Source organism: Octodon degus, unplaced genomic scaffold, assembly GCF_000260255.1.
Source record: "Octodon degus isolate 3935 unplaced genomic scaffold, OctDeg1.0 scaffold00032, whole genome shotgun sequence".
Classification (NCBI taxonomy): Eukaryota; Metazoa; Chordata; class Mammalia; order Rodentia; family Octodontidae; genus Octodon; species Octodon degus.
The window spans coordinates 13047636-13070329 of record NW_004524608.1 but is presented as its reverse complement, the minus strand read 5'-3'; the positions used below and the strand labels follow the sequence as shown (position 1 = coordinate 13070329).

Sequence of the window (22694 nt, the reverse complement as noted above, 5' to 3'; positions counted from 1 at the left end):
TTCCTCTCCTTCTCCTTCTCCTCCTCTTCCTTGTTCTTCTTCCCAGCACTCCCTCCATCCCTTCCACAGCAGCCAACATGATCTCCAATGAGCCATCATAACATCATCACCTCACCTCCCAAGGTCCCTCCCCCTTCAGAAAATTATAAATATAGCTGCCCTCTACTGTCTGCCCCAAGGATTCTCACATCTCTTTTACTGCGGTCCTCCCTTGTCTGGAATAAAAGCCTCTTTTATCTTTCCAGTCACTTTGCTGTGCAGCTGCCACCACTGCCGCCATCACTGCTGGGTAGACCCTGACAGGAAACAGGTCTTATTTCATCTTCAGAGCAATTAGTGTAATGAAGAGAGTGAAGACAGCTTTCCGGCCTACGAGCACATTTCTTATTCAACATTTAGATGACTCAGAAAAGAGCCACTGGTTTTCATGTCTTTCTGAAGCATTGTAGCTTTGAGGTGGAAATTTGTGGTAGACAGCCTTTTAGCCTTTGAGTAGATGATCATTATCCTCATCCTTGTCCTTTTTTTTATGAGGCCCTGTTAGAAGGGTTGAAAGAGGATGTGGTTTTGCTGCTTACCGATACACTGCCTAGGCTCCCTTATCCTTTATCTCTCTCTGTATAAAATGAAGAGGATAATATTTGTTCACACATGCAGATTTTACTCAGCCTTAAAAGATAGACTGCCATTTGCAATAGCAGGTATAAAACTGAAGGACATTATGCTTTGTGAAGTAGGCCACACACAAAAAGAAAAATACTGCACACTCTCACTTGTAGATGCAATTTTTTTAAATAAGATGAACAAAGAAGAAAGGAGATATCAGGTGGAAATACAGGTAAGTAGGTACAAAAGTACAAATCTGAAGGCCAGAGAGATAGCTCAGCAGACTAAGCTCCTGCTTAAGCCAGCGCAGGGACCAGGGTTTGATCCCCTGCACCACATGCTGCACTGGGCCTCCACCCTTGGGCTTGCTGAGCCAGCCACCTAGTTCAGGTGTGGTGGTGCACTCCTGTAATCTCAGCTCTGGGGAGGCAGAAAACAAAGAGAATCACTATGAGTCTGAGCTGCATAGTGAGACCCTGTACCAAATACATTAAAATTAAATAAATAAATAAGCAAAAGTACAAATTTGATGTGGTATAAGGTAAACAAAGTTTGAGAATCAATGTACAGCATAGAGACTATGGTTAGTATTGTATTATATATTGGAAACTTGCTATGAGGGTAGGTGTTAGGTCCTCTTGCTGCATTTACACATTGGAAGATGACAGACATATCTGTTTGACTTTGACTATAATAGCCACTTCACTATGTATATGTTTATCAAAATATTGTGTTCTGCAACTAGGTAAATACCATAAAATAAACTTAAAACTTCCCAAAGTGTGCAGCTACTGTATTAATTTCCCAGGCTTACTTTAGCAAAGTGCCATGAACAGAGTGGCTTCATCAACAGGAATTCATTCTCAGTTTTGTATGCCAGCAGTTCAGAATCAAACTTGCCTCCTTCTTTAGGATTTGAGGGAGTTTCTCACCTATGCTTCTTCCAGATTCTGGTGGCTGCTCGCAGTCTTTCGTATTACCTGGCTCATAGATGCTCCACTGTAATCGCTGCCTCTGTCATCACAAGGACTTCTTTCCTGTCTCTCTTTTACTGTCTTTATTTGGCCTTCTTATAAGGCATTAGTCATTGAATTTAGGGCCTCATCCGGTATGAGCCCACTTACATCTTCAAAGTTTTCTTTCCAGCAAAGTTACATTCTGAGGTTTCAGTGGAGATAGCCTTGGAACCTAAAATCTCTGGTCCTTTTAACTACTTCTTAAAAAAATTTGAACAAAATCTTGCTAAGTCACTAAATTGTGCAGGTGAGGCTTAAACTTGAGCTCCCTCTGCCTAAGCCTCCCAGAGTTCTGGAGTTAAAGACAGTGGAGATATTTTGGGGAGAATCATTATTTGATCCAATACATCTACCATATGTTGTAGCCAGTGCCACTTATGTGTTTACCCAAGAAAAATAAAAGCACATATCCATACAAGATTTGTACATGAATGTTTATAGCAGCTTGATTTTAATCATTCATGCAAGTTTGCATGAATGTTCATAGCATCTTTCTTTGTTCTACTTAAATTCTGGAAACAACCCAAATACCCAACAAGAAGTGAATCAATAACTGGTGGTACAGTCATGTGTCCCTAAATAATGTGGATATGTTCTGAGAAACACTTCAGTAGGACATTTGTTATTGCACAAAATCATAGAATGTACTTGGATAAAAACAGCTATGACATCAATAGATGTTATCTTTTCTATCACTGTTGTAAATGTCTGTCACTGACTTCTATGTGGTATGTGACTTTACATCCACACTTTGGAATACTGCTCAGCAATAAAAAGCAATGAACTATTAATACATCCAACAACACGATTAGACTTTAGTATGACAATGCTTAATGAAAGATGCTAGAGGAAAAGAAAGAGAAATGTTTATAATCTTATTAATATGAAATGCTGGACAATGTTAACTGCTATGTGGTGCTAGGAAGCAGGGTAATGGTCACCTGGGAATGGAGTGGGGGTGAGGTTATTAGGAAGAAAGACTTGGCTGAGCCAAGAGAGTCTGGACAGGTGCTCCCCACAGCAGGAGCAGAGCAGGAGTGCACATCAGGTGCTTGAGGATCTCTTGTAGCAGGGACGGAGTATTGCATCGGGAGGGTCTGAGGACAATGAGACTGAGTAGGAAAGTTCATACCAGGTCCAAAAATCTATAAGAACTTTATGCTAAAGGCAACATTAAGGGGCTCCACTGTAACCAGATTGGTATTTTGCATTCTAGAAAGAACATTCTTGTAGTGTGGAGGATAGACTGAAAGTGAGCTATTTCTTGGATTTAGGAGGCTGTGATAGGAAGCTAGATTGAGAGATGGCAGTTGTTTGGTCTGGGAAGGGCGCAGTGGAAGGAGGAGAGGAGATGTGCATTGCATGATATTTAAGAAAAAGGGTCATCAGGTTAATGTTTGGCTAGGTGTAGTTAGGAAGTAAAAGAGGAAGTTGTCAAGAATGACATCACATTTCATAGCCCAGCTAGTGGGTCTACCCTCTGGAAAATACTTTGGGAGAGGAGGAGGAATTTAGGTTTGGGATACACTGAAAAACATGGGACATCCAAGTAACCATTTCCAAGGACAGTTACAAAGATAACCATCAAAGCCAAGATGGGGATTATCTGCAGCTTACAATTTAATCCATAGCTGTAGATGCGACTGCCCACGGAGTAAAGGTTGGGAGAGAAGAATCATAGGAACAAGGACATTTGAAGAGCAACCAGAGAAGCAGACTGAGATAGTCAGTGGTAAGTTAGACAGAGTGCAGTATTCTGAAAGTTGGGGGAAGAATGCTTGAAGGAGAGAACCACTGGGGCCAGAGAGATAACTCAGAGGCATAAGAACATACCTGGCAAGTACAAGGTCCCAAGTTTGATCCCCAGACCCACATGCTGTGTGGTTGTGGCTCTGGATGTGGGTGCCCACTGTGCAGCTCCAGAACCAGGCGTGGTGGCTCATGCCTGTAATCCTAGCACTTGGGTGAGTGAACCAGAAGGACCTCTGTGAGTTCAAGACCAGCCTGGGGGCTACAAAAGTGAGCACAAGGCCAGCCCAAGCTGCATAGTGAAACCCTGCCTCAAAAAGAAACGCAAACAAACAAACAAAAAACCAGAGAGAACCATCAACAGTTTCATATGTTCTCAAAAGGCTGAATAATTGATGCATTGAATTTCAGGTCTAAGAGGTAAGTTATGACCTTGAGGGTGGGAGTACAGTTTTGTTTTGCTTTGTTGTTTTCACCTTTGTAGTAAGCTAAATCCTGGCCTTTTAAAATTAATAATAAAAAACTTTGAACAGAATCTTGCTAAGTCACTAAATTTCCCAGGCTAGGCTTAAACTTGCTTTCCCTGCCTAAGCCTCCTAAAGTTCTGGAGTTAAAGACATGAGTCACCTCACTAAATGTAAGACTGATTTTAATGTTTGAGTTAAGAACATACCTGGCAAGTACAAGGACAGAAGAAGACACAGTATTTTGGTGATGAAAAAACTGCACAGGCTGTAAGGGTATGGTTGGAGATAAGGGAGACTGTCTAGGGAGATGTTGCCTGTATAAGTTTTAAAGTAAAAAAAAAAAGACACGGGGCATAGAAATCTGGTGTTGTTCCTGTTATTATGATCGATTGATTGATTGATTGATTATGGCTTGAATCCAGGGCTTCCTCAGATATCCCCATTCCCAGTCCTTATTATGCTGTTTTAGATAAGAGACAAACATTGATGGGAAAGATCCAGTAGAGAAAGAAGAGTAAAAAATACTTATCCTTGGAAAATTCATATGGTAGGTCCTTAGGTCAGTCTTTTCCAGAATAAAAAGTAAAAAGATTCATTTTAGAAAGGAAGATGCTGCCTCCCATACAGCCAGAATGGAAGAAACAATGGTGTTAGATGGAGGTAAGTCTGTAAGCTTCTCAGGAAGTAGCAGGGAATAAAATATATGGGAGAGCTGAAGTTAGGAGAGGGAGAGGCTGGCTCCAGTACAGAACAGCAGAGACAGCTGCGGGGGAAAAGAAGCTGGAAGAGAAGCATGCAGATGTGGTCTCTGAGCCATGAATTTATTGTGTTTTGTTTTGGTTTCTTTTACCCTTCTTCAGCAGCGCAGGGTTAGGAAGGAAGGAGGGGGACAGGAGGCTTCCTTCAGACTGATGTCACCGTCAGAACATACGCACAAGGGAGTTGGTGGTGGGGCAGGGAAAGGTGGCTGTGGAGCTCACAAGGCCCAGCTTCACGATCACAGATGAACAAGGGAGGCCTGGCAGAAGCAGTGCTGGGGCCAGACTGCCAGTTGTGTATGTTGGCTTGGCCACTGGTTCTGTGACTTGACAAGTTGTTCAGTTTCCATTGGTTGTGGTTGTTCCCTGCAAAACTGAAATAATGAGTGTCTTTTGTTACGGAATGCTGTGGAAGCTAAATGAGTTAATACCCGAAAAGTGCTTTGGGCAGTGAGTGACACAAAAATTGTTTTTCTTAAGAGTTGTTTATTACTTTAAACAACCAAAAACATCTTTATGGGCAAATAAAGAATAAGTGTTGATTTGTGTTCCTGCTAGGTGGAGAGAAAAGCCATCCGACGTTGTCCTTGCTTCATCTTAGCTGCTGTTAACAGCTTGATATGTGCCGGATCTTACTCATATTGTGCTCACAGGATAGAAGCTAAGAGGTCAGGCTTGGGATCTGCTGTGTTGCCTAATCTCAGTCTTTGCACCATACCCAGACTCGGTGTTCTATCTGTAAAATGGAGCAACAGGATGTCTACCTCATAAAGTTATACATAAGAAGCAATCATAACTTACAAAATAGTGAGTGCTGATGAAATATAACTGTGATTACCACATAATACCTGCAACAGCAGCACTATGAAATAATAAGGGCACTGTAAAAGGTTAAGTAACATAGTGTTAAAGTCCTAGCCCGAGCTCCCCATGAACATTACATAATAACTATCTTATTAAGTGGGAACTATATGCCAAATAATAGAGAACATTGGTTCATATAAGACAGGAGCTTTATAATCTACTCAATGTGTATGTCCAACAACTCTCTTCAATCTATTTATTAAACACTCTGGCTGTATTCAAACTATTACTTTGTACTGCAATTTAGCAGCACCGTGGTACTTTAATAATGCCCACAGTGGCTGGAGGACTAACAGGTGAAAAGAAGTGAAAATTCCCTGGGCAAAGGGCCAATTTCAGTAGTGAATTAATGAACTATTTTTTTAACCTTAGTCTATACAGCAATTTGTATTAATTTAATTCAATTAACAACATTGTCAGTGTGTGCTATTTAGCCAGAAAGCAAGTTGCACATACTGTTTCTCTTGAGCCTCTGACTTGACTGTGACTTCCCCAGGGATCCTTCCACTTGTGTCGGGGAGCTGAGCCTCCTTTCTGCACCCTCATTTCACACCTCTCTTCTGCTTCCCGTCTATAACCTTGCTGAGGATGTGCAGAGCCAGCAGGTGAGGCAGTGTGCATCCCATGAAGAGGTGACGGATCCAGAGGAAATGTCTGCCTGCAGCCTGTGTTTCTGAAGTCCATACGCCCAGCAATGGCCCAGTGTCTCTGAAACCCACTCCACTCCCTAGTAGTGTCACCTAGGGAGCTTCTAAAGCCCACCAGCATGCAAGCCCTCAGTCTCAGAGATTGGGATTTAGGTCATCTGGGGTACGACCCAGCGTGGGCATTTTTAAAGCACTCAGGTTGGTGCGTTCCGCTGCACAGCTAGGGTGAATGGCCAGGTCTGCACTCAGACCTCATACTGGGCTCCAATAAGAGATGAAGAAGAAGAGGAATCAACAACAAACCACTCAGATGGGGTGGAGGAGACTGGCTTTAGAGTATAATTTCCAGTAGGCTGAATTGTGATTACAAAGGGAGTGGGGAGCAGGCACTTAGAATACAAGGAGAAAGGTTAGGAAACACACAAATATTTAACATTTAGTCGTTGTTTTCTAGAAATTTAGATATTCTATCCATTTAATATTCATGAGAGTTTAGAAAATAGTTTTATTTTCAATCATTAAAACTCCTTTTTGATAATAATAATAATAAAAATCAGAGACTGGAATCTTTTGGTTTTACAAATTATCCCCTTTACTTTATAGGAAGCATTTCAAAGAAGCATTTTGTAGGTAGTACCTTTACACTTGGAAGGAGCGGGTAAGGAAAAACAGTGGAAGGGGACACAGCAGGGTGGAACTGGTGGGTGAACAATACTTCTTCCTTTATTTCTTACTTGTGTTACCTGGGTCACATTGTACAATTGTGTTATGTTTCCTCCTCCCTATGTGGAAAAGTAAAAATCTGCCTTGCAGGGTTGTTTTTATTTATTTATTTATTTATTTATTTAGAAGCAAATAGCAATGAGACAGTTTCAATAATTAATACATTGCATATTGTTGTCTTTGTAGTGGTTATTCATAGTACAAGGTGCAGATATGATATCCTGTCCAAACACTATTAGTAAAAATCTTACTTCTCATTAAATTAAGAGACAGTAGCTGTATATCTATCCTAACTATTTTGTATATACAGATACAAAATGGTCCTTCATTTGTATCCCCTTTTTTTGTTTACTTTTGCCAGAGATGGGTATTCCATTGCCATTTAAATATTGTAGATATGTGAATTCAGCAAAATAATCCAATATAGTCCAGTAGTCCATAATAGTAGTGGGCTATCTGTAGGACTGGTAATGTCAGAAGAGGTTGACTTGAACCTTTCACAGCTCAGCATATTAATATGGTTTTACTTTTCATACCTCGTTATAACCATCAATGTAAATGGACTCAATTCACCAATTAAAAGAAATAGACTGGCACAGTGGATTAGGAAACAAAATCCAACAATATGCTGTATACAAGAAACACACTTAACTCATAAAGACATTCATAGGCTGAAAGTCAAAGAATGGAAAATGATACTTCATGCCCCAGCACCTCAGAAAATAGCAGGGGTAGCAATCCTGTTCTCAGACAGTCTCAACTTCAAACCAAGAATCATCAAATGAAATAAAGAAGGCCACTCTATACTGGATAGGGGAAAAATTTGAGAGGAAGAGGTAACACTCATGAATATGTATGCACCAAACACAGGGCCACCCAACTATATAAGACAAATCTTAATGGACATGAAAAATCTAGTATCCAATACCACAATCTTAACAGGAGACCTTAACACAATCTTATCCCAAAAAGACAAGTCAAGCAAACAAAAATTAGCAAAGAAGTAGCAGAACCAAACCAGAGCTTGGGGTTGTTGTTAAGAGGAGCGAATATGAGCCAAGCACCAGGCACAATCAGGTCACCAGAAGTACAGCTGCAGCCTTTTTACAGGAAGAAGACTTGTCCTCAGTGGTGGGGTGGGGATGGGGCAGAGATGCAGTAGTGTCTTCATACTTGTCTTATTTGTTTGTTAGGAAGGGTGGAGACTTTGCCAAATTTTATTTCTCAGCAACACAAAATGCTATACTCAGGGTAAAGGAAATGATGCAGATTAGATATGGGAGGGTCACCAGGCTGTGAAAAGAAATTTGCACACAAAGGTCATTCCGCGGCAACCCTGACCCCCCAACTTGTGAAACTGGCTCAATATTGAAACTCAGTATAGTTTTCTGGGATCTTCAACACTAAGGCTGCTGATTGTCCTGGGAATCATTCAGGTACGTTGAGTAGCTTTTCTACAACCTCGCTTTTCTTCTAGGTTGAAAAAGAAATCAGTGTTATAGAGAGTGTTGATTATTATTATTATTATTATTATTATTATTATTATATTCAGAACTGGGGATTAAACTCAGGCCCTTGTGCTTGGCAGGCAAGCGCTTATTCTACTGAGCTATCTCCCTGGCCCCAAGAGTATAGATTTTGTAAAAAGGGAGAGAGCTCAGTGGTGATCCCCAGTATCACATGCCCTGTGGGCCCCACCTGGAGCACACCGTGCAAACCACCAAAAACCGGGAGTGGTGGCACATGCCTGCAATTCCAGTGCTGGGGAGGCTGAAACAGGAGGATCACTATGAGTCTGAGCTGCATAGCGAGACCCTGTACCAAAAAAAAAAAAAAAAAAAAGAAAAGAAAGAAAGAAAGAAAGAAAGAAAGAAAGAAAGAAAGAAAGAAAGAAAAAAGAAAAGAAAAGGAAGATATAGATTGCTGAGTGACCAGGAAACTGCATTATGTTTATATATCATAATTTCATTTCTGTATAATAGCTTTATTTGCATTGATACAAGAAAATCAATTTATTAATATATGAACAATAATCTCAGCTTTTGAAAATATTGATAGATAGATACAAATATGAAAAAGGATTGATGGATAAAAACATTTTAATATGTTGCTAGTAAATTATAAAATTATTTAAACCCTTTGTTATGGCTTTATCATAGTGTTAGTGACAATTAATGAAGAATACACTTACCGTATATGAGAATTTTGACATACTTACATACCCATAAAACCATCACCATAATCAAGATGGTAATACACCTGCCATTCCTGCATGTTTCCTATGTTCCTTGCTAAGATTCAGAGACAGGTATGCACACATGCAAATGTAAATGCTACATTTGATGGCGGAGGGCTTGGGGTGATGCTCTATAAGCCAAGGAGTGCCGAAGATGACAGCTCACTTGATTGCAGAATTTTTAATCAGCATAAGGACATTTCCTTCTACTTTTAGTTTGATGAGAGATTTCATCAGAAACAAGTGTTGGATTTGCTTTCAAATACTTGTTCTGCATTGATGAGGGAATCACTATTTTCCTTTTCAGTTTGCTAATGTGATGTATTTCTTTCCTATGTTTTGTATGCTCAACAAACTCTACATTCCTGAAGGAAACTTAAGCCCAGTTCCTGTCTCCAGCTTTCCTAGGCTTCATGAAGACGATTTGTTTTCCATTAACACTGTCTTCCCTCAGATCAACAGTGAAACATGACAGCAATTGTTTTGGTTCTTTTTTGCAGAAATTGTATCCCTTCTCTATTCTAATTGCCTTAATTCTACAAGTTTCAAAATCTCCCCTAATCATTTATTTAAAAAGTTCTTGGGGCCAGGGAGATAGCTTGGCCATCTAGGTGCCTGTCTGGCAAGTGTAAGGACCAGGGTTTGATCCCCGGTACCGCATGCCATGCAGGCTCTATGAAGAGCTGGCCACTGAAACTGGGTATTGTGGTGCATACATGTAATCCCAGCATGGGAAGGCTGAGATATAAGGAACACTACGAGTCTGAGCTGCATGGTTTGATCCTGTACCAAATAGATAAATAAATAAATCCTTAAAAGAATTCTTGCATTATTTCTACAGCAGATTAGATATTCATGTTGACTTTTCACTCTCTAAATAGTATGAATTCCTGGTGGTGGACACTTCCAGCCTGGGGACTGGATAAAGTTTTGCTGGGCTTACTCCAAGTCACAGAAGGCATGGAGGCACTTTCCTACCCATCTCACCTTCTTAGGGTGATGAAATTCTCCACCCTCTGGAATTTTCCCTAGTCTTTGCTTATAGCTTATCCCTGAAGTGATTGTGTGATTCACTTGTATAAGCTACATAAAACGTACACATCTCATTTTACCACTTCTATGTTTTGACTTGTGCATTCTATTCAGGTAAAGTCTTGTTTGTTAGTAAGAGCAATTATTTTCAAGTAAGGCTAAACTCAAATCCAAACTGGTCCTGACTTGTTTGCTGAGTTTCTGTAAAAACAGAACCTAAAACTGTCATTTGTCCCCTTTATTTGTCATACGTAGTCATGGCATTGCCATTTCCACACTATTCCTATTTTTCTCTGTGGGTCCTTGTGACCAACATCATTACTCTACTCTGTCCCCCGCCCCAGTTTTCCATGCACCACCTTGTTTCTCAGATCATCCTGTGATTGTTTTGTGTGCTGCTCTCTGAGAGGACTGGCTAGGGGAAGGACTGAGTGAGATAATACTTGTGAAATCACTCTTGAATCAAGCATTGACCTCTAAAGGTATACAAATGTCAATTTGAGAAGTGTCATTTTAAATTGTCTTTGTCTTTCTGTGGCTATGAATAGTCTTTTAGACTATTCCTCTGATCTGAATCCTGTGGACCATAGACCTTACCATGACACCCAGGAGGCTTGAGAGGCTCTTGTGAGGGTCGTGCTCACCTCTCGTACCTGCGAATCCTCTGGAACAGCTCACCTGTCCCCATGGCCTCTTGTCAGTGCTGCTTTAGGCAGCCGCTACCAGCACTGCTTTCACGGTCACCAGCCTGCTTAGGCAGCAGTGCTGCTTCCTCTCTATCATCTGTGCTGAACTCTTGCCTCCAGACCTCAAAGGTTGCAGTCTTCCATCATGTTCCTTGGTGTTTTCTGTCTCAAGGCTGCCCTCCCTCTGCAGTGGTGAGTACTTGCCCCACCGTGGCTACCTGCCTCCATTCCACAGGATGATGTTCGTTTTCTGGGCCAAGGGAGCTCAACTTTCTTTTGTCAGTGGGAAGTAGTTCTTTTGTTCTGTACTTACTTGTTTCAAAAAGACCTACAATAGGATTGCTTTGGTTGAACAATTTAAGTAGAGCAAATTGAGTTATATATTACCCTTTCATTCTTCTCTTATAATATTTCCCTTGTTCTAAACTGACTACTTCTTGGTGACAGTGAGCTTTTTTGTTGCTTTACATGCACATCATGGTTTTTCTGTGAAAAGTGTCTTTGGTTTTTCTAACCGCCTAATTCTCAGTCATACCTAGATCCCAACGTTGGGCTCCTTTTCCAGTAGGACAATTATTGGAGGCACCGAGTCAATGAATACAGCTACCATTTTGAGTTTAGTATATCAAATGCTTTAGCATATTATTTCACTGAATTCTCCCAACACCCTAGGAAATATGTGAAGCATATGCTATAGAGATAGGATGCAGAGCCGGGACGTGCACGCGCCACGCACAGGCGCAGGGCAGGCGTGCACCGGCATCTGCATCAGGTCTCTGTCTCTCCCCTAAAAATTTCTTAGGATGTGACATCAAGGCACAGTTGTATGTTCACCATCAGCTGCTGATTAATTCTAAGCATAGGATATTAAATGATACTTTGAGCTATGAGAAAGTCCCTTTGCAGCTACAGCAGAAAAATTGTACTGTGCTTTTCAGTGTCCATCTTGAATTGAAGCTCTTCTTTCAGATTTTTGAATGAATTATAGGATTTTTATTAAGGCATGGATTGGTTATCTCTTAAAATGAATATGAGAGTTGATTGTATCAAACAATGATTGAACATGATGCGACTAAGACCAAGAAAGTCTCAGAGAAAAACACCATGTATTTTCATTTCTGGCTTCATGACAGGGTTATATCTTTTATTATGTCAGTGTTTTCAATCTTCTTTTATTTATATGTTTTCTCTACAATTCTATCTTCTTAGTCAAAAAGGTTCCAAAACATGGCACGCATTTTGAAATGAATGAAATGGATATTTAATCAACTGAAAGGAAATAAAATAAATTTAACAGTCTACTTAGTTTAAATTTTCGTTATACCACTTGGTGTGTATAAAATCAATACTGTTCTGCTGAGGTTGTAGTAGAATGCTATCATTTACTACAGGAGATGAATAAATGAAAGTGATACAATTTTGTTTTATTTGAAAATTATTTAAAGAGAAAATAGCAAGCAAAATATTAATCAAAGAGAAGGTTATAAAATAACTGTAACTTCACTGGTAACACTAAAATGCACAATGTTTTGTTTGTTTTCTTGATTACAGAGGTGATTACAACTTGATTTGGGGTGTCTTTATACAACATAGCCTTAGGTCTCTTTAAGAAATTAATACATGGCAATTGACTTCAGTTTTACAACACCAGTTTTAATTTGTGTCTTTAGTTGCTTGGTTGGGAAAAATGGAGGACAATAAGGACAAGGGCTTTAGAGTCATCCATGCTGGAGGGCCTTCCTTGCGCTGTCACTGTCCCTTTTCTGACTGTATTTGTCTTCGTTTGCACTCCACTCCCACGTTTTCCTCCCTAATCAACCTGCAAAGAGACATTCCAGAACTCACACCCTGTCCACGTTGCCCTTCAGGTTCGCCCTCACACCAAGCGGTCCAGGCCTCTCTGCTGGTTGCTGGCCCCCACAGGCAAGTGGGTGACCCTCTGGACAGCAGCGCATGAGCCAGTGAGGACCTCATAGGAAAAGGGAGTCTCTGTTGTCAAACAACCAATCTTATTCATCAAAGGATAAACAGCAGCCCTTCAAGAAAATTCAGTGTGGAAAGTCTGTGCTGCTGGGAATAGATCCTTGGTCATGCTTCGACTCATCCTTCCAAAACAATCTAAACCTTCCCCCCAGGATTTAGGATTTTTTTACTTCATTAAGTTTATCGGTATATTTAGGTGTACATAATGATCGCATTCATCGTAGTACCTGGCCATCTTGATTCTTTCCTTTCCCATTCCCCTGCTCTCCCTTCAACCCCTCTTCCTCTCCTTATTTACAAAAGCTTTGTTTCCATTTTCTCCTCCTTTTATCCATTTTTTTCTTTTCCCTTTCTTCCCTTCCTCCTCCCCCTCCCTACGTCCTATTTTCAGTTTGAAGAACTGCCGTGAAGGTGGATAAGCTTGAGACATTTTTAGCTAAATGGATGCACCTTGAGACCACAAATAAGTGAAATAAATCAGACACACATATGTAATTACTGCATTGTTTCTCTGATGTAAGAAACTAAATGTATAAATTAGGACCAAAATGTTTAATAGATGTTGCAAAATAGGATGCTGAGCTAAAGCTTTATACATCAGTGCCCAGAAAGTCTCCTTATCTGAAGGGTGGTAGGCAGGGCTCTAGGATGAGAACTGACAGGCCAAATCCCCACCCAGTTTTCTTAACTTGTTTGGTTAAAGCCCAATGCCCTGAAAAAGCCTTTACCTTAGAGTTAGATTTCATCATAGCTTTGTGGGAAAGTCTCCATGCATCAGTGAAAGTCCATTCCACACCTGGGGAAGGAACCCTCCCAGGGAGGGTTAATAGTAGCACCTTCCTTGTACATCGGAGAAGGGACAAAGCAAGGGTGAGCCCTATCTGAGGCTGTCGCTGTACTTCCTGGATCAAAACTGAGACTTTGGGGTGCGGCACACTCAGACCCAAATCTCACCTTTGTCCTTTATAAATGTAATAACTCTGAGAAAAATTTCTCTAGATTTGTGAGCCTCAGCTTCCCAAGAAGGAGGGGCAAAAATACCACACACACACACACACACACACACCCCAACAGAAAAACAAAATTATCTTCCCAGGAATTAAGTATATGAGAGATAGTATGTTTTGTAAAATGCTGGTTATTGCGTATGATCAATACATGATTTTCATGTTTATTATTTCTTTAGCTGAGATTTTTAAGGCAGTATGGCATAAGACAGTGTTTCCCTGTGGATCCTTCATAAAAATCTTGCTGTTTGCTCAGCTACCACATGAAGATAGAGCCCTGTCTTGGCCTCTGTGTGAGGGTAGGAGTGTAACTTCAGTGTGTTCTAGTCAAGAAACCCCCACAGGTTTCATGTGGACCAACCGCTTTCAGGCTGTTATTTTTTACTTCCCGGACTTTACGGAGCCCCCATGCACTGCCCACATCACTCATTCTCAGTTTAAATGCCAAGTTCTCTGGAGGTGAGTTCAGCTCGTGTGGCACTCCATTGCAATAGTATATTATTATTAAAGTCTGCGCTCACCAGTTTAACTGGTGTCAGGCTTCATTTATCTTTCACACTTCAAAGATTGCTGTACTCATGACCCAAGGAACCTCCCTAACATCTCTACACCTCAGTTTCTTCATTTGCAAAGTAGGAGCCAATTAAAGACAGTTGTAGGGTGGTTCTGAGCTCTGAATGTGTTAGCATATAAAAAGTGCTGTACTCAGAATGGTATGGGGTTGTATTTCTATTAACCAGGAAAGCTACTTAATCCTAATGAGATACATCTATTATTTATTTTTATTTTATTATGCATTTTTAGTACAGGGTCTACAAGGTCTCACCACACAGATTGAACACTTAATGATCCTCCTGCTTTCAGTCTCCTAAGCCCTGGAATTACAGGCAGGTGCCACCACACCCAGTCTCAATGCCATCTCAGCTCGCCCCTGGGGGCGGGGCCAGCACGGCATGCCACGGATCAAACCACCATCCCTGTGTCTGCCTAAACAGGCACTTTAATCTCCTGAGCTATCTGGCTAGCCCTAGATGCATCTATTAAAATAAAAAAAAAAAAATGGGCTTGTGTGGACCCACATCTACATTTGGCGTAGCAAAGCTAACTCTATGAAAGAAGTAAACAGAGTGACTTTTCATCCAATTATTGACAACAGTTTCACAGCGTCTGCACATACTGACCTAGAACAAGAATGATTGATTGGTATGCAAGACCATGAATGTAAATAAATTTTAGGTTGAAAAAATAAACACTATCTGAGGAGCAAGTTCTTTCATAAAAGATATAGGTGAAAAACTGCAAAGGTCAGACTGGGATTTCAAACTTAACGAGATCCTCTGTGGGCTCTGTAAAGCCTTGCAGCTGTCAGTGATGCTGAAAAGTGTGTAGGCTGGGTCTGGGCCTCTGACTTCCTGGTCTCTCTCAGGCCTAGTGCCAGGAAAGCTCATGAGGTTGTGTTGCTTGCTCTGCTCACTGCAACCCAGTGGGAAAGAACAGAAAATCAAGCTTTCTATCCATTGCTCAGTCTGGAGAAATTCACATGTGGATGGCCCCATGGTACAGTGGGCTGGGTTTCTGTAGTTCACAGCTGAAGGAACTGACATCTTGAGCTGTGTGAGTCTGTTCAGCCACTTTCACTTGCTCAACTGCAGAAACCTCCTCAAGACTTCACTCGTTCCGTGCCACAGCTTCTCAGCCCAACTGATCTGTTAAGAGAACTATGGTAAGGCTGTAAGAACTCAGGTTTCCTTGCTTTGTAGTTTAGTCGTTGCTGTGACTTATAAGTAGATGTTTCCCCAAAGCCTCAGGCACTAGTGGGTGGGTGTGGCTTTCTGGAGGTGGCTGCATCAGGGGAGGGTGACACTGGATTAGTCTGCTGATGGGTTTATAGCTGGGTGTGGCATTGCAAGTGAAGCTTGGTGGAAAGAGGTTGGCCTCTCCTCCATCCCTTCTGCTTCCTGTCTGGCATGCCATGGGTTTTTCCTCCCCTGCCAAGCCACTCTGCCATGTCACCTTGCCTTGGGCCCAGCCGATTATGGACTGAAACCTCCACAAACTGTGAAATAAAATAAATTTCTTCTTTCACTTGTGGGTGGTGGGTATTTTGTTCCAGCAACTAGAAAGTAACTAAGATAATTTTGCTGCCTTAATTCCGTGAAGTGTAATGAAATTCAACAAAAGAGAGTATCTCTATCATGTTTCTTTTAACCCTTGTTTTTTGGGAATTCTTTTCCATTTAGATTTTATAAAGTGAGAATGACACTGAATCTTTATGAATTACCAAGTGCCTTATTCACTTTCTTGTTGCTGGGAAGAAGTACTCAACACCCCGACTTGAGAGGAGGAGAGCTTTACTTTGGACCAGTTTCCCATCCATGTTTGCCTGGCTTCAAGACAGAAGCGGAAGGATCTGGAGGAAGAACAGTATTCACTTTGTGGCAGTGAGGAAGCAAAAAGTAAAGGGAGCCGGGCAGGGAGGCACCTCCCAGGTCATGGACCCCAGCGATGTGCTTCCAATCAGGCTCCACGTTCTGAATAAGTTTTGTTTCTTTTCTTTCCCCATTGGTTCAGTGCCTAGCTATTCATATCAACCCACCCTTGTATTCTTCCAGAATTTTCACTTTGTTTCTTACTCAGATCCTTCTCAATAATGTAGTATTAGGGAGCTGTCACGAGAAAACTAACACCCCCAAAACAAGACCGACCAACCAACCAACACTCTCCAAAACTCCCTAAAAGGCCATGGCACTTTTCCCCCTACAGGTACAGAAAAGGGAAAAATCAACTCGAATACGCAGTGTTAATATTTTTGAGGCTGCCGTACAACCTTTGGCGATCAAGTAACTCATGCAAGAGTGAATAGGAACTTGACGCCACCTTATGTAGTAGATGTCTCAAAAACACTGAGTATTCAGTTACAGTGAACTGTGCTCCTACTGTATTCCAATATACATTCCAAGGGCAGGAACAACTGGGATGAGGGAAGGGAGAAAAGAAAAAAGGAAGGGAAAAGAAATATATATGTATATACATAGGACAGCTTGGAGATTTACTCTACTGCTCATTTCTGCTGGTCTATTGAAACGAACAGTTAATGCTTACTTTTTTCCCTTTTTCCTTTTTTTTAGTTTTCTATAACTTTCTGACCCATTTTTTATGCTTATATCTGGCAATCTGGATAACTAATTTAAAGACAATAATATGCAATATAACAACCATTGTTGAATTCCTATTATTTTGTGTAGTGAAGTTCTGTATCATTTCTATTTTTTTAAACTATTCTTTATTTTCTTTTTGAAAAAGAAGAAAAAGTCCCTGCTATTGCTGTCTGTACTTCAGCTGCCTCATCCCACCCAACGTGCTTTCTGTAGAAGATGACAGAATGAAGCGCCATGTCTTTTTGGCAATGTGGAAGGATATTCCCAATGAAAATGAAGCCCAGATTCAGGTTGAGGAATGCCACTTAGATGCCAACACTATTTCCAGCAAGATACAAAACAATGACGTTTACGCTATTTCCAAGTGGAACGGGAAGGGCAGGACATGCTGTACCAACTCCTAAAGCTCACTAATGGTGTTTGGTTTTTGACTGAGCTACACCTCCAGCCAGGAAACCCCAATTATATGCTGTCGCTGAAATGTAGAGCTCCTGAAGTCTCTCAATCATCTATCAGGTCTACGACAGCATTCTGGAAAACTAATAAACTGTTCCAGTACCCTCCTTTCACCCAGTGATCAGTGAAAGCCAAGAACTTTTAAGTGGAAGAAACTGAACAGCGGTGTAGATTCTGAACCCGAACACACTGAGGCCACCCACGGTGACTCGTCTAATCCGGGCTAACTGTGGAGTGCAGCCTGCGGGGCAGGGTTAGCTTCCTGGGAGCATTTGTAACCACTGCTTCGGTCACTTCCCACCTGCTACCACCTGCTGCTGTCTGTCCTTACTTGTGGACTCTCCGTGCTGTGCCAACGGTTGGCTTTTTCTACATGCTCTTTGAGTATAGTTTTTTGTTTTCTTAATGTATTTAAAACAGGGTCTACAGGGTCCCACTATGTAGATTGGACCCATTGTGACCCTCCTGTTTTCAGCCTCCCAAGCACTGGGATTAGTCTCAGCCAGAGTCTCAGTGCACCCCAGGGGCAGGGCCAGCATGGTTTGTGACTGAACCCCAGTCCCTGTGCTCTGCCCAAGCTGGTGCTTTAGTCCACTGAGCTATCTGGGTGGCCCTGTTTGTTTGTTTATTATTTTTTAAAAGAATACAAAATAGTGATAGAAAAAAATTAGAAACAATACAAGATTTCACTAAACAAAGTAATAGGAATTCAACAATGATTGCTGTATTACATCATATTATTTTCAAATTAGTTGGTCAGATTACCAGATATAAATGTGTAAGATTTGTTTAAAGAAACAAAACCATAACAAAGAAATTATAAGAAATTCAAGGGCTGGCCAAATAGCTCAGTGAATTAAAGCATCTGGAAGCAGGTACAAGGGCTGGGGGCTTGATCCCCTGGCCTGCCGTGCCAGTCCTGCCCTGGGGGCACGCTGAGACAGCAATTGAGACTGGACATGGTGGTACACACCTGTAATCCCAGCTCTTGGGAGGCTGTAAACAGGTGGATCACTATGAGTCCAATCTGGTGGTAAGACCCTGAACACCCCGTACATAAAAGAGAGAGAGAGAGACAGAGAGAGAGAGAGAGAGAGAGAGAGAGAAATTCAAAAGAGGAAAACATTCAAAGTGAAAAGAAAATTTAAGCATTAACTGCTCATTTCAAAAGACCAGCAGAAATCGACAATACAATTATCCAAACTATTCTGTCTATCTATCTATCTGTCTGTCTGTCTGTCTGTCTGTCTGTCTGTCTGTCTATCTATCTATCTATCTATCATCTATCTATCTTTTCCCTTCTTTCATTTGTCCTTTTCCCCATCTCAGTTTTTCCTTCCCATTGAACAATGCCCATCAACTGAGGAATGCGTAAAAAATATATGATATTTTTACACAATGGGTTATTATTGAGCTATGAAAAAATATAAATTTGAGGCTTTGTATATAAATGGATGCAGCTAAAGACTATATTGGTAAGTGAACTAAATCAGATCCATATGTACAAACTTTGTATTATCTCACTAGTGTGAGAACCTGAAAGAGTAATGAAAATATAATTTGGGTGGCTGTCTGGCAAGTGCAAGGTTCTGAGTTCAATCCCCAGTACTGGAAAAAAAAAAGAAAAGAAAATGTAATTTGGTATTTTATAATCAAGAACTCATTTCACAAACATAGCAAAAGAGCAATTTTTTTTTTTTTTTTCGGAACCGGGGATTGAACTCAGGCCCTTGTGCTTGCCGGGGAAGCACTTATCCAGTGAGCCATCTCCCCAGCCCCCAAAAGAGCAAATATTAAAGTAAGGAAAAGTGTCAGTGAAAAGCACTTGCTTCTTTTGTCGTGTTCGGTGATCACTAAATCCAGACTCATAAGAACAATGTCTAGAATTTACAAGATACTCAACAAGTATTTGTTGAATGAAGTTTTGAACTGTCACCATGTCTGGGGGTTGTATAGTTCCTAGGAGTGACTGCCACTCTCTTACAATTAGAAAAACTAAGGAAAGAAGTAACTTTACTGGTGCTATTCTAAACAAGAGCAGGTTCTAGATTTCCAGACTTCTGGGCTTTCATCTAACAGGATACAGTATGTTTCAGAGTATAAGTTCTCTTGGCTTTGCTGTCCTTTTGTAAGAAATAGGACTTTAAAAAAAAAAGTAAAGCAAAGAAGGAATAAAGCAAAAAGGGGCAATATGACTCTTCTTGTGAACATTTGGTCTTGCTAGGATTAATTTTCTGATTCAGAAAATGAGCAAAGGGTCTACCAAATGACTGTTCCTCCAAATAGCACTACCTGACTGTACTAGCTCCCTAGGGCTGCCATCCCAAAGTGCCATGGACTCAATGACTTAAACGATAGAAATTTATTTATTTTCTCACAAATCTGGGAGCTACAAATCCAAATTCAAGGTGTCAAAGAAGTTAGTTTTTTCCGAAGCCTTTCTTCTTGGATTGTAGATGGTTATTTTCCCCTGTTTTCAAGTGGTCTTTTTTTTGTATTCAAATCTATGGTCTAGCCTCCTCTTGTTATACAGACATTAGTTCATACTGGAGTAGGGCTTACCCCATGATGTTATTTTTATTTAATGATCTCTTTAAAGACCCTATCTCCAATCATATAGTCAAATTCTAAGTACATACTGGAGGATAATAATTCAGAACACGTACTTTTTCAGAGAATTGTGTGAAAGAAGAACACCTTTTAACCCATGATACTAACCCTAAAGAATTTGATTTACAAAGTGTGGGGTACCATCTGGACCAGTTTTAAAAGTTCCCATGATTTAAATATTGTCACTGTGCAGCAAATTATACCCATAGCTCACTGCCTCCTGCCTTCCGTGACTGACTCTTTCTGTTATCCTCCTTGGCCTCAAACCGAGACCAATAAAACAGAATAGAATAGATTATGAAAGAATTTGGAAACCCTGGTGGGTTTTGGGTAAATGGAAGTAATTCTCATCTGAGTTTCATTGTTTAAATTACCATCTTTATTTATGGCAACACAAAATACAGTACAACAATTTACAAAACAACCATTTCATTTTCATGTAACAACTCTTCAGTGAACAGAAGTACTACTATTCATGTTTTGGCCCTTTCAAGGTCCCGCCTTGGGTCAAAACAGTATTTAGAGAGAGTGGATTCTTCCATAAAACACACAAAAGAAACTTCTATTTTCTAAAACACCACTTCAGAAATAATACAAGAATAGCACCAGCAGTCCACATCTAGGGGACTGCCACTGCTGGGCCATTGGTAATGTACCTGCATGTAGTCCTAGACTTTCCCCAGGTGTCAGTCAGGAACCCTGAGGTCAGTCATGAACCTGGGTGTGCACCAGCCCTTCAGATGCCAAAGGAGATCTCTTAGTTATCCTTTTCATAAGCCTGTGTGCTCCCTAAGCATTTGATTTACCTGAGTTAGTTAGGAACCAGAGAAAAAAGGTGACCAAATATATACACTTCTACTGGGTATGGTGAAAAAAGTTAGAAATTATGAGATTTAATGGATAACTACTATGAAGTGTCCACCACTTATGCATCTATTCACTTCGTAAAAGGCTTCACATTACAATTTAACTAAAAATAATAAACATTGCACTAAAGTACAATAACTTAATCTGTATTCCAGTGTTTTAAATGCTACTTGTTTAGTCTCAGGATATTTTCAAACAAATGAGTTAGATGATGTAGATCCTGAACCCGGTTCTAATGCTTAGTTTCCTTATTAGGATCCAAAAAGATGAAAGTGCTTTGAAACACAGCCATAACCCTAGAAACAGTGTTCTCCAGGGTCCAATTCTTCAATTAACTGATTGTCTACACGTATTTTATGAGTAAAATCTTAGCTCTGAATGTACAATGCCTATCTACCACATGCATCTAAAATGTGCACCCAGGGTTATGCAGATTGAAAAAGAACACGGATTAAAAAGCCCATAACCCACAAGAGATTTGTATACTCTTAATGTGCTTGACTTACAGACATTTAAGATTTCATTGTTTTTACTTCATGTACTTTTTATACTATTGATAGTTTTTGAAAAGGTAGCCATTTAAAATTATTTTTTAAAAAATAAATGAAAAATTTCATATGACAATTACAAGATTTAGAAGACCAATACAAAGAAATAATTGAAGTAATTTAAAATTTAGGGACAAGATGGAGCTGAGATAGCTTGAGCAGCGGTGGCTGAGGACTTGGCTGTGCTGTTGTGGCAGCCTGTCGGAGTCTGGACAGGCATGATGGCTTCTTGGGCAGGCCTGTGAGTGTCTGGCACCGATGGCAGCGACTTTCAGCACTGTATCTGCATCGCCATGTATTATCAGATGAGTGTGACCCTCAAGTATGAAATCAAGAAGCTGATCTACGCGTATCTGGTCATATGGCTGCTGCTGGTTGCCAAGATGATAGTGGGACACCTGAGGCTCTTGTTGCATGATCAGGTGGCCAGACCTTATGAATGGGAGTACCCATATCTGCTGAGCATTGTGCCATCTCTCTTGGGCCTTCTCTCCTTCCCCCGCAACAACATTAGCTACCTGGTGCTCTCCATGATCAGCGTGGGGCTCTTCTCCATTGCTTCTCTCGTTTATGGCAGCATGGGGATGTTCCCTGCTGCACAGTAACTCTACCGCCATGGCAAGGCCTACCGCTTCCTCTTTGGTTTCCCTGCTGTCTTTGTCATGTAGCTGGTGTTGATACTGGCAGTCCAAGTGCATGGCTGGCAGTTGTATTACAGCAAAAAACTCCTAGACTCTTGGTTCACCAGCACACAGGAGAAGAAACAGAAATGAAGCTTCCTCGATGAACTGCTCTGAGGGGTGAAGCCTGGGCCTCTGTTGAGCAGAGTGAGAAGGCTAGGGGAACTGTTTGACAATCTTCTGGTGTTTAAGTAGCTGCCGTGTTGGTACTTGCTACAAACTAGGCCCATGTTCTGCCCTAAGTTCTGTTGAAGTGGCAAAATTAAATATATGGGCTAGATCTGATTGGCCAGCAGTTGTGAAACAGACTTAAGCTGGGTGACGTTGAAGCCCTTCTGAATTGTTCCCTGTATGATCCTTATCCTTGCCTCCTGTTGGTCCTTCGCCCCACTTCTATCAGCACCTTAAGCCACCAAGACTACAAATTTTACTCCCACTTGTAGGTCATGGGATACAAAACACCTGGGGAGCTGCTCCCCTTGCAGGATGTGCTTTCTACTGCAAAAAATTTTAATTAAAAAGAATCTAATTAAAGTTAAGGCTGCCCTGTCCAAAAAAAAAAAAAAAAAAAATTAGGGGCAAGAAAGAAGCTGAATATTGA

The 22694-nt window shown here is 40.8% G+C and overlaps 1 protein-coding gene and 1 pseudogene across 2 annotated transcripts in view; one reads left to right on the top strand and one right to left on the bottom strand.

Annotated features, from left to right (window-relative positions):
- Positions 1-4689: 4689 nt before the first annotated feature.
- Itgb6 (integrin subunit beta 6) overlaps positions 4690-22694 on the bottom strand; it is a 158206-nt gene continuing 140201 nt past the window's right edge. The window contains exon 17 of one of the 2 annotated variants that reach the window (XM_023713778.1): positions 4690-4962. The gene's annotated coding sequence lies outside the window, so the exon portion shown is untranslated. Of the gene's footprint in view, positions 4963-18980; positions 18997-22694 lie in introns of those variants that run through there. The other variant, XM_023713779.1, reaches the window with a different exon arrangement.
- LOC111816425 lies at positions 19142-22628 on the top strand (annotated as a pseudogene).